Source organism: Sinocyclocheilus anshuiensis, unplaced genomic scaffold (genome assembly GCF_001515605.1).
Source record: "Sinocyclocheilus anshuiensis isolate Anshui unplaced genomic scaffold, SAMN03320099.WGS_v1.1 scaffold349, whole genome shotgun sequence".
NCBI lineage: Eukaryota > Metazoa > Chordata > Actinopteri > Cypriniformes > Cyprinidae > Sinocyclocheilus > Sinocyclocheilus anshuiensis.
The window spans coordinates 75,204-81,883 of NW_015536459.1; the positions used below are offsets into that span (position 1 = coordinate 75,204).

General features: G+C 39.1%; 1 long non-coding RNA gene across 1 annotated transcript in view; it reads left to right on the forward strand.

Moving 5' to 3' along the window:
• LOC107694075 (uncharacterized) overlaps positions 1-6,680 on the forward strand; it is a 21,758-nt gene that overhangs the window by 13,882 nt on the left and 1,196 nt on the right. The window contains exon 2 of the long non-coding RNA XR_001635126.1: positions 6,473-6,622. This is a non-coding gene — a long non-coding RNA (uncharacterized LOC107694075). The remainder of the gene's footprint in view (positions 1-6,472; positions 6,623-6,680) is intronic.

A 6,680-nucleotide genomic window follows, 5' to 3' on the forward strand; every position in this document is an offset into this window, starting at 1 on the left:
CAGTCTGACCAAATGCAACATAAGATCATTGACACCAGCTAAAATATAACTTTTCAGGAACTAACAAACCTCAGCTTTTATAAGAAATTTAGATAAGATTATGTGAAGAAGAAGATGGCGGCGCGTTAAAGTCACCAAACCAGTTCACAAACGGATACAAGTGTGGCCGGAAGGGTCGTCAGAGGCTCTTCAAGACTGTTTTAACACCACTGACTGGAATATGTTTAAAACACCACAGACCTCCAGGAGTACTCAGAGACTGTCACTGCCTACATCACCAAGTGTATTGATGATGTAACAGTCACAAAGACCATCACTGTCCGGGCCAACCAGAAGCCGTGGCTAACGGGAGGTTTACGGACTCCTGAAGACGCGGAACGCTGCCATCAGAGCTGGAGATGAGGAGGGCCTCAAGACAGCTAGGGCCAACCTTTCCCGCGGAATCAGAGAGGCTAAAAGACCATTACGGACTACAAGCCCCCACCACGCACCTGTGACAACACCATCTCCCTGCTGAACGAGCTGAACGTCTTCTTCACAAACTGGTCCAGCTGGGGCTCAACACTTCGCTGTGCAACTGGCTGTTGGACTTTCTGACTGGAAGACCTCAGGCAATTCGGGTAGGCAGCAACACATCCAGCACCATCACACTGAACACTGGGGCCCCCCAAGGATGTGTGCTGAGCCCCCTAACGCCGAATATTCGAAGCTTTGGAGGGAGGGGGCTGAACATATTCTTCTCTCTAACACCGTGTCTACACCGGACGCGAGCGGCGCAGCGTGACAAAATACAATAGAACCTAGGCCTATTATGCTGTCTACACTGGATGCGTGGCAGTAAAGACATTAGCTGTTGAGGCGTCGCGTCCGGTGTAGTCACAGTGTAATAAAGGCAGGAATCTCTGTGTGTCTGTCTGTCTGTTTGCATTTTTATTATGTCGAGAACCGTTAATCCAATCGACTTCACGCGTGGCGGGTGTGTTGCTGCGGACCCAATGGAGTGCAGTGTCGCATTTTGGTGCAATATGGACACGCAACACGTTCAGAATTAATAAACTTTTAATAAACTACAGAACAGCGCGAGCCAGAAGCAGCGCGCCTCACGCGGGCAGGGCTTATATGCTCTGAGAACGGACACTGCACTAGTGATACAAAACACACAGGTCTGTTAAGATCAATACTTTTAATATAGACAAATTATTATTAGGCTGGGCTACAATAAACTTTTAATAAACTACAGGACAGCGCGAGCCAGAAGCGGTGCGCCTCACGCGGGCAGGGTTTATATGCTCCGAGAACGGACACTGCGCTAGTGATACAAAACACACAGGTCTGTTAATACTTTTAATATGGACAAATTATTATTAGGCAAATTATTATTATTATTGGGCTATTGGACGTTTTTTTATGACTGCCGTATTCGCAAGTATTTTCTAAGCAAATGAAGTGCACGTTTTTATCATGTGTAAAATTACTGATTAACATGTCGGATAAAAGCAGTTCCCTTTCAGTCGGTCACTCTCGACGTCACGTCGGATGACCGATGAATTGGGATCTCGCTTAGAGAGACCAGTCTCATTGCGGGAAGATGATCATCTCAGTGTCGCGGGCCAAGCTCCGTTTCCTCAAGGGGCGGAGTTCCGTTGCTTTTTTTTTTTACACCAACAATATACTATAGGCATAGCCTACAACTTACAGAAGTGATTTTTCAAACTTGATGTGCTGTTATGGTAGGCCATTTCAAATCGCATATTTGGCACACTGCCTTTGTCTTGTCCTCACTCAATTTAAAGTGCTCATGACGTTCACTCATGGGCAATTCATATTCAAGGGCGAATGAGAACCGTTTCGGGGGGGGGGTTGCCATCTGTTAGGGGGAAAAAAAAGAATATTCGAATCTCAAAATTTTAAATCGAATGCCAACCCACCGAACGAATATTCGAATAATCAAATATTCTGGTCCAGCCCTAGAAAACGGCGTTACATTTCCGAAGCGTGGTTGTGGTGTTCAGCTAATCACAATGCACTGGGTCAGCTGGCCAATCAGAGCAGACTGTGCTTGTCGGAAGGAGGGGCTTTGTAGATATGTTGCATTTGAGAGAGGCGGGGCACAGAGGAACTACAATAATGTACAGTATTTGAAAAAATTGTTTTTTGAACATTAAATCATGTCAACATGTTCTGTTACACCAAATACACAAAATAATGATCTTTAAAATAACATCATATGACCCCTTTAAGGAATTTGAATGATAGAAATGTGATAGTGTGTCATGTGTATGCAGGGTTAAAGAGATGGGACTTTTAAACTCACAGTGTGAGTACCCTGAAAAACGGTATGATCTGCCAGTTGGAGTCGCCTCTTCATGGTCCCCATGACCTCCATTTCAGCAGCATTAGCCTGAAGGTTTTTCCAAATTGCAGCCTTGAAATATAGGAATATTTATATAAATATATTGTAAGGTAATTGATAAATCTTAAGATTAGGACCAGACCCAGAATTCGTACCTTATATGTTTGATTCATGTTCATGCAGGAGTTCATGCAGCAGTTCAGAATTTCTGTAAAAAAAAAAAAAAAATGTCAGATTATAAAGTTATGTCGCATTTGAGAGAGGCGGGGCACAGAGGAACTACAATAATGTACAGTATTTGAAAAAATTGTTTTTTGAACATTAAATCATGTCAACATGTTCTGTTACACCAAATACACAAAATAATGATCTTTAAAATAACATCATATGACCCCTTTAAGGAATTTGAATGATAGAAATGTGATAGTGTGTCATGTGTATGCAGGGTTAAAGAGATGGGACTTTTAAACTCACAGTGTGAGTACCCTGAAAAACGGTATGATCTGCCAGTTGGAGTCGCCTCTTCATGGTCCCCATGACCTCCATTTCAGCAGCATTAGCCTGAAGGTTTTTCCAAATTCTTGAAATCCTTGAAATATAGCAATATATGTATAAATATATATTGTAAGGTAATTGTTAAATCTTAAGCATTAGGATTAGAACCAGACCCAGAATTTTCACCTTACTTGTTTGATGAATGTTCATGCACGAGTTCATGCAGCAGTTCAGAATTTCTGTATAAAAAAAAAAAAGAAAAAAAAAGATGTCAGATTATGAAGTGCGTTCAGATTAAACTTTTAAATTTGTTTGCTCATAATAATCCAATCCGAATCCCCACAGCAGTAATTATGTTAAGTGTGATTTTAATCACATTATGCGGCATATATGCTTTAAAAGTTTTCGTTCACTCTAAACAGCTTGCTCTAGTGCAGCAGACAGATTAGGCATCCATTCAAGAACAAAAGAATTTGCACTTACATTTTACGGCTTTCTCTTACATATCTATAGTGCTTTTCTGTGTCAGAGCTCCCCACGGGCAGTGTAACCACAAAATAAATATTATTATTAAATTCAGATATATATTGCATATATTGAATTGTCTTAGCAGGTGTAACGCTACAACAGCATGCTCAGTGTAGTTTGATTTACAAACAAATGACTATTTTTAAAGGTTAAGTGAATTAAATCAGAGCCACCAGTAGCTATAGATTTTTATGGCGCCACCAGCACAGTCCGATATGATTCAATAGCAATCACTCGTTGAGAAAGACGAATTGAAAGACTGAATTTTAGCAAACTGGAATATAACTCGGTATAATTTCATTAGTTGACATTATCGTGCACTGGATACAGTTTAACAATTTTTTTCTATCAAAAATCACAATGTTTCTAATCTCTAAAAAGACCGTATTTATCTGATATCAACACTCCATCTCCGGACCGAATGGTTTTTCTGACGTTATGTTATCATCGCAAACCTTCTAACAGAAACATCTAAAAACTATAACGTTACTCTTCGTGACATGTAAAACATCAAACCACATATATATATTTAATTAATTACCTTTTGCAGCTGAAGTATTCCTCTTTAAAACTGTGCCAGCTGAAACCTCCTCAGGATTTAACCGCCAAATCTTTCTCTTCGAATGAGTTCCTTCATTCTAGCAGCAGCCTGTCTGTGATCAAAACGAACTCGGGCCGAAGGTAAATACAACTACACCGAGTGTGGACCTGCCGCAAGTACAACAGCTTTCAGCCGAGATTGGCCCATAGAGAAAAAGCCGTCTGTCAGCCAGAAGTGTTTTGTAGAGTCGGCACAGCTCTGGCCCATTATCTTCTCACCGACGTCGAGACTGAGCCGGCAGTGCGGCATTTCAGCCGGAATCGGCCCGAGTGTGCTTGCTATCTGGGATGGGATTTGTGTCTATACTGTTTCAAAAATTATATTTTGAAGATCAGCGTACCTCTTCATGAAAAGTTTCAGGGATGTATAATTTATAACACTGCATAAAAAGGAACAAACTTTTGTACAGAAATCGTCTTTACACTGTTACACCAGGGTTCACTTTTATGTCCTTTCACATTTCTCTGTTTTTTGTTTTCCCCAAGTTACTGACAAATGAACTGATTTTGCTTTTATTTTAGAGTTTATTGAAGGAAATGAGGAGAATGAAGAAATAATAAGAGACACTTTCTTTTGTTGTTGATCAAACATATTTAATAGTTCTCCCTGTAGAAACATGGGATTTGTGTCTATAATACAAATAGTTAAAATTTCAGAGAGACATAATTTATAAAAATGCATAAAAAAAGATATATATATATAATGTTTACATCAGGGTTCATTTTTTTCTCCTTTCACATTTCTCTGTTTTTATGACTAACTGAAAATAAACCATTTTTACTTTTATTTCAGAGTTAAATGAAGAAAATGAGGAGAATGAAGAATTGAGTGAAGTTGAGGAGAAAAATCATGTCAAAAGTAGAGAAAAACCTTCGAGTTGCTCTCAAACTAAACGGAAAGATTTAAAGAAAAGAAGAGCCAAGAAATCTTTCACCTGCACTCAGTGTGGAAAGAGTTTGACAAGCAAACATAGTCTTAATGTTCACATGAGAGTTCACACTGGAGAGAAACTGTACAGGTGTTCACACTGTGACAAGAGATTAATTCATTCAGGAGACCTGAAAAGACACGAGAGGATCCACTCTGGAGAAAAACCGTACACATGTGATCAGTGCAGGAAGAGCTTCACACGAATCAGACCTGAAGAAACACATGAGAATTCATACAAATGAGAAGCGGCATTCATGTTATTTGTGTGGAAAGAGTTTTTCATGTCTAGAAAGTTTAAAAGTACATCAGAAAACACACACTGGTGTGAGAGACTACATGTGCTTTGAGTGTGAAAAGACTTTTACTTCAGCAAACACTTTAAAACTGCATGAGAGGATTCACACTGGAGAGAAACCTTACAAGTGTTCACAATGTGACAAGAGATTTAGTCAGGCAGCATATCTGTACAACAGAACAGCAATGCATTTTATGGACGACCGTGTTGTGAACCTAGGAGAACTTCCAGATCTTACCAGTCATCAAATAGCATTAATAGGTGCATGAAATGCATGAAATGAAATGTTTAATAGGTATCCAAAGACTTGTTTAAATGATAGAAATGCATATTTGCTGCATGATGGAGCTATTCATAGGTTTCATGTGACGTCACACAGTGGTGCGGCCGCCATTTGTAGGACCGAATTGCAATTCCGTCAATCTGCTGTGCTGTGCTCTGGGCTGTGATAACAGCAAATCACAATGGATTATTTACCAAGAGATGTGGATGTATTGGATTCTTTTGATTAAATATTTATCGTAAGCATAGATGAGTTTTTATATTTTAGTATTTTAGTTAGCAAGTTCATAATGAAACTTGCAAAAGGTTACATTTGCGTGCGAATCAGTAACTTATGCTGATTTGCCAGAAAACTTTCGTTATGCTCCACCTAAAGCTAATAAATCAACGAGATGTTTTTAATCTTTGATGTAAGTACAGTTATGTGAGTCTAGAATGTTTATGCTGCACTAAACTTTGACGAACAACACTCCGATCCGCAAACAAACAGATGAAGAAGAGGAGGATGATGACGGTCCAGCACATACAAGAAGAAAGGTTTGTAGTTTTAGTTTCCACATTCTTATTTTTATGAATGTAACTGAATGTAATTACTTCAAGGATGTTAGAGTGAAGAGGATTTGTTTGTACTATTAGTTTAATAATTCTAGAAGAATGTTCTTTTCAAATGATCTGTTAACTAAATAGCCTATATAAGCTAATTGCAGTGATTTTTACAATGACAATGTACTGCAATCAAATATATATATTAATATGTCTCAGATCATTTGCAGCAGCTGTGTCCTGCTTTTACAGTTGCTAAATGTAAGCAGACTTATGTGTACAGGTGCTCACCACTGCCAAAACACATTTAACTGACTACAACAAAACAGAATCACAGTTTTGTTTCAACTTTAGTTGCTTCTTCACTTAGCATGTAGAGACATACATGAATAACAGAATATTTCTCTCAAATGTGCCACAGATGTCTTTTAACAATGTTTTGTAGTAACCGAGAGAAGTGTCATCGCAGAAGAAATGGCAGAAGTTCCTCAGACAGCTGTGAACACCGAGCAGTGCTTGGAGTCAGACAGTGCACATCATCTTTATTATACTTCTCTGACTGGACTAGCAAGGAGCAGTTAGAGTCGATAAGAAAGTAAGTTCAAGTACATGTCTGCACTGACCATGATTATACTATGCAATGTAATGTTTTC